The following is an 11024-nucleotide window of genomic DNA, read 5'->3' as shown; positions in this document are numbered from 1 at the left end:
TTTGGCTCTAAAATAAGTAAAAATAGGCATATTGAATACTTAAGAAAAAAACTGAAATTACAGAAAAATTAGTCATTTTGTACAAATCCATGTAAAAGTATTCTTGAGTAATTGAATCTAAGACATGAATCAGGTGGATTTATCCTGCCACACTGGGTATGTCTTAACGCCATCCTGCAAATGAAGACAGTCTGGTCTTGGTTTTACATTTCTACTGTATTGACAAGCCATAGAAAACTAAGCAACATACAGAATTTTGATCCAATTTCATGATAGCTGCAGAAACTTAGCCTGAGGGTTTGTTTATTATTGTTGGTGTTCGAAGTTTCTGCTAACGCTTGGGTCTGGCTGAATTAGATACTATTTTAGTTGGGCTGAGGTTCCAACTGTGCATTCTTTTCCTCTGATGAAAGGAAATCAATAGCCTTTATTTTTAATCTAGGTAAGTCAATATTTATTTCCTCCATTCCTTACAAAACCTCTAGTAGTAGCCCGTTATGCAGATAAGTAAACGGAAGCCAGAGACATCACAGGCCAAGAGGTGAAGGAAAGGGTATTTGAACTAATGTCCTTCTGGAATGAGTGCAAATGCCCTTTGGAACAACCAGTGTTCTCATCACTGGATCACTGGGTACGGAGGACAAAAGAGACCAACTGCCTCCATTCCATCTTCATCTTATCACTCGGTTTCTTTCAATATTTTTTAAAAATAAATAATACATTTGCTTTAAATTTTTTTTAATTAGTTAATTTAATTTTGGTCTGTGCTGGGTCATCATCGCTATGCACAGGTTTTCCCTAGTTGTAGCAAGCAGGGGCTACTTTCTAGCTGTGGCCTGCAGGCTTCTCATTGCAGTGGCTTCTCCCATAAGCATGGGCTCTAGGGCACGTTGGCTTCAGTAGTTGCTGCAAAACAGGCTTAGTTGCTTCATGGCATGAAATCTCCCTGGACCAGGGATTAAATTTGTGTCCCCTGCATTGGTAGGCAAATTCTTAACCACTGGACCACCAGGGAAGCCCTAAATACTACATTTATTTAAGCGGAAAATGGGATAGGAACTAAAATATATTCAGTGCTAAACCATGCAGCTCACACATGAATTAGGAAGTGGAAGTAGCCAAGGTCTGTGGATGTAGGTTTGGCTCCAGGTACTCCTGTGTGACTCTGGAATTGTTCATTTCAGACTGGGACTTGAACCCAGCCAAAACCCTTCTTAGGACTTGAACCCACATGGCTGGGACTCAAACTCAGCCAAAACCTTCAGTCTTCCAACTGAGGTCACAACACCTAATTTCAGGACTTAATGAAGCTCAGGTTCTTGATGTCTTATCACAGAAAGAATTTAGTAAGAAACAAAGAAATAGGTAAGAAGTTAATTTATTTAGGGACTTCCCTGGTCGCTCAGATGGTGAAGTGTCTGTCTGCTATGCGGGAGACCTGGGTTCGGTCCCTGGTTTGGGAAGATTCCCTGGAGAAGGAAACAGCAACCCACTCCAGTATTCTTTCCTAGAAAATCCCATGGACAGAGGAGTTTGGTGCAGGCTACTGTCCATGGGGTCGCAAAGAGTTGGATATGACTGAGCGACTTCTCTTTCCCTTCCCTTTAATTTATTTAGAGAGAAACACATTGCACAGAATGGGGTGGGCCATTGCAGACGGTGAGTGTAGCCTCAAAATGTAATGTGGTTATGTTTTTATGGGCTGGGTAATTTCACAGGCTAATAAGTGAGAGGATTATTCCCACTGTTTCAGGGAAGGGGGGTAAGGGGTGGAGAGTTCTAGAAATTGGGTCACTGCCCACTTTTGGGCTTTGAAGGTCGGTCTTGGAGCTGTCTTGGCCCCTCTGGGTGTATCACTTGGCTTGCTGACGTGTTACCATGAGCATGTGTATTGAGGATCAAGGTCTAGTCAAAGTTGTCTTGTCTGCCATCTTGGGCTCATTGTTTCTAATCCGTTTATGTTGTGTCCTTGGGCTATGGCGTTCTTTCATTCATTCATTCATTCCCTCCTATTTCAGCTCCAGGCATTTTTTAAACTCTATGAGTTGCAGTCTTATTTTCAGAAAATTGAGTGTTATAAAGACTAAATGCAAAACTCCAAAAACATTGCACAAAGTAGGCAGCTTCTAAAATGTCTTCTTTAACCATTTGTCTGGGTTAGTTCATTCACCCAAGTCTATGAAACAATTAAATGAAGTACTTAATTTTTCTTATTTTAATGTTAAGATAACTGAGACTGAGACATTAAACAAAACCATCAGTGTTATATTATTAGAATCAAGCAGAGGCAAAATGTAAATTTCAAGTGAATTCACCAAAGTCTATTTCCCAACTATAATATGAATTAGAATATATTTATTAAAAATAGATCATATTTGTTTATTTGAACTAAGCATTTTGCTTAATATTTGATGCATTTATTTTTAATTTACTTCTGAAAACAATAGTTTGAGGTAAATAGGATTCTTGTCCTTTTTTCATAGGTGGGAGAACTGAGTTTTAGAGAAGTTAATAAACAAAAGAGCAGGCAATTCAGCATTCTAAACACACTATCGTATGTTGCTGTTTAGCCACTAAGTTGTATCAAACTCTGAGATCTCATGGGCTGTGTAGCCTGCCAGGGTCCTTTGTCCATGGGATTTTCTGGGCAGGAATACTGGAGTGGGTTGCCATTTCCTTCTCCAGGGCATCTTGCTGACCCCTGGATTGAAGGTGGGTCTCCTGCATTGGCAGGAGGATTCTTTACCATTGAACCACCCAGGGAAGCCCCACTGGGAAGGCTAAGACACAGAAAATCATCGATTAAATGCAGATAGAGCAGCATCCACAGTCAAACTTCAGGAAGCGAGTTCTGTGAGGCCCTCCTGCTGTTAATGGTGAGTCCTACCCTTCACAGATAGGGATTTGGCCACCTTCTGAGCTGCCTACAGGCTGCCACTGCAGGACCCATCCTCTGAATCCCCAGGAAAATGTGTTCCTCCTCTGAAGTTGCACTGCTGGCCTCCAAATTGATTTTCCATGAGCTTTGGCCAGCTTTAGGGGAGACTGACAGAGCAAGTGTTAGGCAATTTAAAATCCTATCATTTGAAGTGGTCTCTACCTGCTTCCATCTTAACTAGAGGCTAAAGGGAAGATTCTTAGAAACAACCCATCCCTACAAAAAAGACAAAGGTCTACTCCACTGCATAAACAAAAATGTTCAGGCAATTCAACTTCTCTCTTTTAAACTTCTACTTATCAGGTCTTTCTGTAGTACATCTGCCTGAGCCTTGAGTTTTTATTTTTAAGGCTGAGTTAATAATGAATGTACAAAATCATTCTGGAGCATCCTTTTTTAATTGACCTTGTGTGCCTTATTCTGTTTCTTTTTTATAACATAATCTGAGAATTTTGGAAAACTGTGACTCAATATAACAACTAATGCAAAATATTGATGAGTAATATTCATAAGACTGTATATTAGTCAGTCAAGTGACTCATGAGATTCTAAGCATTTAAGAACAAAAAAGTCATTAAAAGTTAGTTACCCTATCCCAACACCATAACTTCTCAAATAAGCAGGAAAAAAGCCCAGAAATGTAAAGTGAAGTTTTCTAAGTCCGGTAGCTAGATAGGGACAAAATGAAAAGCTTATTTATCTTTGTACCCTTATGCCAATCACCGTAGTTGCTTCTTGAACTAAACTGACTTGATCCAAGTTTTCATGTCTCTCCAACCTTTCCATTATGGATGGTATAGTCCTTTAGGTTCTTTTCTTAACTTTTTATTATCATCTTTTAGTAACATAAGGGGCTTCCCAGGTGGCACCAGTGGTAAAGAACCCACCTGTCAATGCAGGAGACATAAGAGACTTGGGTTTGATCCCTGTGTCAGAAAAATCCCCTGGAGAAGGAAACGGCAACCCACTCCAGTATCTTGCCTGGAAAATTCCAGGGACAGAGAAGGCTGTCAGGCTATGGTCCATAGTGTTGCAAAAAGTTAGACACGACTGAAGCGACTTAGCACGGAGCGCAGAGTAACATAAACTGAAAATTTATGTTAAACTAAAGTCTCGATTGAAAGCATCAGATCAGAAAAAACAGTCCTAATATATTATCAAGCTCTTGAATGGACATATGTATAAAGAAGACTTAATTATTGTTTCCGTAACATATTACAATTTTGGACTATCTAACTGAATACCATTACCAAAAGAGAAACATAAAATAAGGAGTTTCTGATGTACATCATCTTTTCAAATAAATGTGTGTGTGTATATCTCTCCTTTGAACATTTTACTAATCACAACCACTACTTTAAGCTATAAAATTTCCAGATAGACCACAGGGTGTTGAAAGGCGCCATCTAACACTTGAAAGCTATGAAACATCTTTAAAAGAATACTATATCTGTGAAGAAAAACTTGAGACAAGCTTTCATATTATCCAAGTGATTTTCAGTTACTGAGGCCACCAAATTGCCTCCACATGAAGCACTCCAACTTATAAAGTGGCATCTTCTCTGGGGATAAAAATATAACAAAATTCCTTTGAATTCTAATTTCAAATCATGAACTTTGATGTTGCTGATTCTATAAATTTAGTCTACATATTAAGATCATTTAAAAGATATTTCTTTGAGTCTATTAAGGTTATGCTGAAGCTGAAACTCCAGTACTTTGGCCACCTCATGCGAAGAGTTAACTCATTGGAAAATACCCTGATGCTGGGAGGGATTGGGGGCAGAAGGAGAAGGGGACGACAGAGGATGAGATGGCTGGATGGCATCACCGACTCAATAGACATAAGTTTGAGTGGACTCTGGGAGTTGGTGATGGACAGGGAGGCCTGGCGTGCTGTGATTCATGGGGTTGCAAAGAGTTGGGACACGACTGAGCGACTGAACTGAACTGAACTGATTAAGGTTATAGTAATTGTCCTTAGTCCTCACTTAGCCACACCCACAATTCCAACAGTTTAGCTTTATGGAGGCACTCAAAATCATTGTGATTATTCTAAAAATCTATCTCTTCAATAGGTTCTGAAGAAGCTTTACCGTTTCATCCAAAGTCTTCCGTCTTAGTGAATGCCACTGTCTAGCTGTGATAATTCTTGCTTTTTATCTGGAGTCAGCACATTAGGAATGGTTCTTTTGTGCTCTGTCCTCAAGGTCTGTAGCTACATAATCAAAATGTATTGATTCAGCCTTCTCTAGATTCCAACATCAAGCCCATCCGCAGGTATGAAGAAGCTTAATGCTTCTGGGATAACATTAATTCATTTTTGCTTTTAGTCCCATACACTTTTATACTGTTTCTCTTTCATAATGCTTGCATTTTTCATTAACTCGTTCACCAAAAACTTTGAGATTGTATTATATGCTAGCCTAGAAGGATCAAATATATGATATGCATGTTGCTCTTCCTACAACCAGTGCCCAGGACAGACATCATTAATCAACAATGCCTTTTGCTCTTTTCTATTACAATCATCTAAACACACTGTGAGAGATAGATAGCTTAAGTAGCTAGTTACTGCCTGAGAGCTGGATTACAAATTGAAACCTACTTACCATCACTGCTCTAGATATGGCAGGTGATAAAAACAGTGCAGTGGGGAAGACAGAAATAAACCATTAGATACAATTCAGTGCTTAATATGTTAATGGCAACACATAAGAAAACTCAGACTTGGGAAGGAAGATGCGAGAGTAGCCAAGTCTGTTAACATATGAAGTAAAGCCTGAGTTTAGTTTCAAGGAACAGGTTGGGATTGACCGGGTTAAACGGTGGTGGGTGGAGGGCAGTAATATGTGTAAAGCTAATTAGATTTGAGAGACCCCATCTCTTCTGGAAACAGCAGCACGCTTAAATGTGGTTGAAGACAAGGAGTCGTGGCGGAGTCGTGAGTCAAAGCATTGCCAGTTCTGAAAGTCACGCGAGAGTTTGGCATTTCGTTCTAAACGCAATAAGTCATTGGCAAAGGTATGAGGGGGAATTCCTAACAGAGAAAGATCACTTTTACACAATGTGGAGAGCAGGTCAGGAAAAGGTGAAGCAGTGGATAGGGAAAGCTGTATGGAAGCTTTTGTAGTGAGGATTCATGTAATCATGCAAGCAATGATTCAGCTATTTAATTAAAAAAAAAAAGGAAAATACGCTATCAACGATGAGTTCCAATTATGACCCTTTTCCTGTCCCTGAATTTTACGGTTCCGTGCACTGGTCTCTAAGACTTTGAACTCCCACTATTGTCAAGTCTGTTGCTCAAAATCCTTAGTTTCTCCACGTATTACAACCTTGCCATTTGAAATTGTGGAGCTGCTTTAGACTCCTGTTATCTTAGACTTGGTTTGGACTTAGTGCTAAAGGAACACATGATCCAACTTCCCCTTCTGCCAGGCAGGTTGGCCCTTCAGTTAGTGTTGCATTTCCCAACAGGCACATTTTAAGAAATGGAACTGATTTCAGAGACTCAGGTCTCTGGTCTCAGTCTGGTGCTGCAAGCCTTGTGTAGTGCGCTCAGGCGTGTCCAACTCCTTGAGACCACGTGGACTGTCGCCTGCCAGGCTCCTCTGTTCGTTGGATTTTCCAGGCAAGAATACTAGAATGGGTTGCCATTTCTTTCTCCAGGAGGATCTTCCTGACCCAGGTACCGAATCCATATTTCCTGAGTCTCCTGCATTAGCAGGCAGATTCTTTACCATTGTGCCACCCAGGTACTGCTTTACATGATATGTTTGTGAAGACTCCCTAAACTGGCCTCCCTTGAATTTTTAGCGTATATGGTTATCATCTTATCCTGCAGTCTTTGAAAGAAACACTTCTATTGAAAAAATGAGAAGTAACTGGTCTTTACAATAATTTTTTTGTTAAAGGATAAGAATGACATAACAAGAGGCAAGCAACTACCTAGCACATTCAGAAACTATGTTTTACTTCTATAAGTATAGTCTGCAAGATCATAAAGCTATTATAGAGAATAATGGAGAACAGTTATCATCATCCCCTGCAGGCAAGTACCTGAAGAAGAAAAAAAAAAACCCACCAAAATCTGTGGTTTTCATAGAGGAGAATGCATCTTCTTGTGTCAATTAGCTTTCCTGGGATTATTGACTGTAGCTGAAGAAAATTTATTTAAGACACTGCAATGCATTTACCAACTATTAAAAAGCAAACAGATTTGTTTTATAACTCACTGTGGGCTTTTCCAGCCAAGTCATTCCTAATCTCTCCATTTTCATGTCACAAACACACTCTGTTTGGAAGCCAGAATTTACTAGTTTGATTGCATTTGGGTCAATTTGGGGAAACGATGGGACAGTTTAAGAATATTCCTCATTTGAGTTTGTAATTTCACAAGTGGCTCAAGAGACGCAAACATTTTGTTTCTGCTATAGTCTGCCACATGCATGAAAAGCACCTGTCATACTCACTCAGGGTAAAGGAACTGATTCTTGTCTGTACATAAGTGAATGGCAGAATGCACATTTGAATGAGCTGGATGAAGCAGGGATGGAAAGGAGGCGAAGGTAGAACTAAGGTGTTGGCTGGAAACCTCTGGAGCTTCCAGGTGAAGTTGGAAACTGCACCCTGTGTCCTGGAGGGCAAAGAGAATGGGAATAAAGAGACAGACCAGGGACTTTCCTGGCAGTCTGTTGGTTAAGAATCCACACTTCCATGCAGGGGGCATGGGTTTGATTCCTGATCAGGAAACTAAGATCCCACATGGTTCATGGCATGGTAGAAAAAAATAAATAAAAGGAAAAGAAAATTAAAAAAAAGAGAGAGACCATTTCAGATTGGTAGGGAGAAGGTTTAACAAGCGCAGGAGCTTACATACCAGGCTTGTCTCAGATAGCCACCAGGCAAGTAAATCTATGTATCTGTCACCAGGATCTTAACAGTTTACACTGAAATCTTGACTGGTCGGTCACGTACAACGTCCAGATGGTCTCCACCCACCTTAATCTCTCAAGGGTGTGTCCCTGTAACAGTTCCTAATTTTGGAATGGTGGACAGAATATATATTCCAAAGACAGGAGAGGGAGTGAGGAACCCCTAATAGCATAGTTCTAGCTCTGGGTCAGTTAGCGGGCACATTCTCTCCATGGTCAACACAAAGTTGGCTAGAAAGTGCTTGGGAAAGTAGGGAAGTATCAAGGCAGTCTTAGAGGAACAAAAGATGTACTGTTTCTTTCTTTCTTTCTTTCTTTTTTTAAGATGTACTGTTTCTTACCAGTATATCTAAATGATCCTCAGAATGATATTTTGAGAGGCAATGCTGTGTATCAAATAAGCCCTAGGTTTAAGTCTACAAGATAAAAGTTGATTCTCTGTTCAAACTCTAGTATCGTATAGCATCTGGACAACTGGGTAACTGTGGAGCTGCTTCTAATCAATCAATTATTCATAGCTTTCAGTTAACTCTCTTTTACAGGGATACATTGACCCTTGAATGATGTAGGGGTTAGGAGCACTGACCCTCTGCAAAGTGAAAATCCGAGGATAATTTGTAATTGATCTTCTGTATACACGGTTCCTCCCCATCCGAGGTTCCACACTCATGAATTCAATCATGGACTGACACAGTTCAAGTTCACACTGTCAACTTTATCTGAAACTCTAGTCTACTCTATGGTATTAGCAAGCTGAATTAAATAAAACTGTTTCTATGGAACTATCAGTACACAGTACAAAAGTCAGAAAAGTAAGAAAGAAGAATTATATTTCATTCTGGGCATCTGGGAAAATCTGACTAGGCAAAGGGGCCCAGATACTAAACCCTTAGGCAGTCAGGTCTATTTCTTTAATCAAAGATAAGTGCCAGGGGCTTGCTTAGATTACAAAAATTCTTTGTTCTAAATCTCTATCTATCAAGCAGACGTTTGATTACAATTTAACTTCCCATATACTTTCCCAGAGAGCAGAGAATGTAACTTATCTGTGAGCACTTGAGTAAATATAACTGTTTTATTTGTTATGTCCCAATGCTTGAATTTTTTTTAAGAAATAGACTTATTGAGACATAATCCACATTCTATGCATTTCAACTATTAATAATGCACAGTTCAATGTTGTTATTGCTATTTTGTATAGTCAGAATTCTTTTAAACCATTACCAAAATTAAATTTAGATTGTTTTATTACTTTTATCACCCCAGAAACTGTCAAAGCAGTAAAGCCATAAGCAATGTATAACATTGTATAAGTTTAAAGTGTATGATTGAATGATTTGCTATACACATATATTATGAAATTGTTATTGCAATAAAGTTGTTAACACATCATTTGCCTCACACAATTACCATTTGTTGTTATTGTAATGGTGAGAACACTGAAGATCCACTTTCACAGCAACTTGACAAGTGTTCTCCAGGCAAGAATCCTGGAGAGGGTAGCCACTCATAAATTTTTCTTCACTTTTGCCTATGTGCCTTGAAGATTATGACTAGACCCTTCCTGATATTGTGGATGGTTAATTTTCCTGCTTGTTTTGGAGTCTTTAAGAGAGCATATAACACTGCACCTATTTTGGCCTCTTGTAAGAATAGGATAATATGGTTCCTTGGTGGCTCAGACAGTAAAGAATCTGCCTGTGATGCAGGAGACCTGGATTTGATCCCAGGGTTGGGAAGATCCCCTGGAGAAGGGACTGGCAACACGCTCCAGAATTCTCTTGCCAGGTGAATTCCATGGACAGAGGAGCCTGTCAGTTTCCAATTCATAAGGTTGAAAAGAGTTGGATATGACTGAAGGGCAAACATACACACACACACACACACACACACACACACGGCAGGTAAAATAAATCTTTGGAGCAAGATGATTAAAGGACAAAGGGTAATCAAATAAATCTATTCTTATTCAATATGCTATTTGCCTGAGAGGCATCAGCAAACTGGCAGAGTAGGAAACTCTGAGTACTCCTTCCCTACCCCCAACCTCAAACATACTGATTCAACAACAATTCATGGGCAAATTTCATTGATGAAATTCCTCTCTTGAAGATTACTTGACCACATATAAATAGGTTTATTTCTGGGACTCTATTCTGTTCCATTGGCCTTTGCATCTGTTTCTGTGCTTGTGCCATATAGTTTTGATAACTATAGCTTTAGAATATAGTTTGAAATCAAGAAATGTGATGCTATCAGCTCATTTGTCTCAATATTTCTTTGTCCATTTGAGGTCTTTGAACTGTGTGTTTGTGCTAAGTCACTTCAGCTGTGTCCAACTCTGTGACCCCATGGACTATAGCCTTTCAGGCTCCTCTGTCCACAGGATTCTCCAGGCAAGAATACTGGAGTGGGTTGCCATGCCCTTTTTGAAGGGATCTTCCTGACCTAGGGATCGAACCTGTGTCTCAGGTCTCCTGCATTGGCAGGCGGGTTCTTTACCACTAGCACCACCTGGGAAGCCCGGTTGTACTGTGATAGCGAAACTGAAAGTCACTCAGTCGTGTCCAACTTTTTGTGGTCCTATGCACTCTACAGACCATGGATTCTCCAGGCCAGAATACTGGACTGGGTAGCCTAACCCTTCTCCAGCAGATCTTCCCAACTCAGGAGTGGAACTGGGGTCTCCTGCCTTGCAGGTAGATTCTTTACCAGCTGAGCTTATCAGGGAAGCCCTATTGTACTGTAGTTCATATGAATTTTAGGTTTAAGAGAGGTATTTCTTTTAAAAGCAATTTGTGTTATTTCTTTCAATACCTCTTTAACACATTCAAGATAACGTTCATTCTCCTTATTACCCTTATCTCCTTAACTTAACTTATAACTTATTAACTGCATGTGACCTGATGTCTGCTGCTATCTAATTTCAACTTCCACTACTCCCAGGTATGAGTGCTCCTTTTCAGGAAAAACTCATTTCTTCCTTCAATTACTAACTTGGTTACAAATCTCCATGCTTTGGAACACACTATTATGTACCTTCAAACCCTTTGGCTGTTTCTTCACCAAGTTTCTCATTGTTTAGCAAAATATAATTTCATCTAAGAAGTCTAGGTCAAAAATGTAATTTAAATGCACTGTTTGCATGC

The sequence above is a fragment of the Odocoileus virginianus genome, chromosome 24 (assembly GCF_023699985.2).
Source record: "Odocoileus virginianus isolate 20LAN1187 ecotype Illinois chromosome 24, Ovbor_1.2, whole genome shotgun sequence".
Taxonomy (NCBI): domain Eukaryota; kingdom Metazoa; phylum Chordata; class Mammalia; order Artiodactyla; family Cervidae; genus Odocoileus; species Odocoileus virginianus.
The sequence above is the reverse complement of the archived record's forward strand: the minus strand, read 5'-3'. Positions refer to the sequence as shown.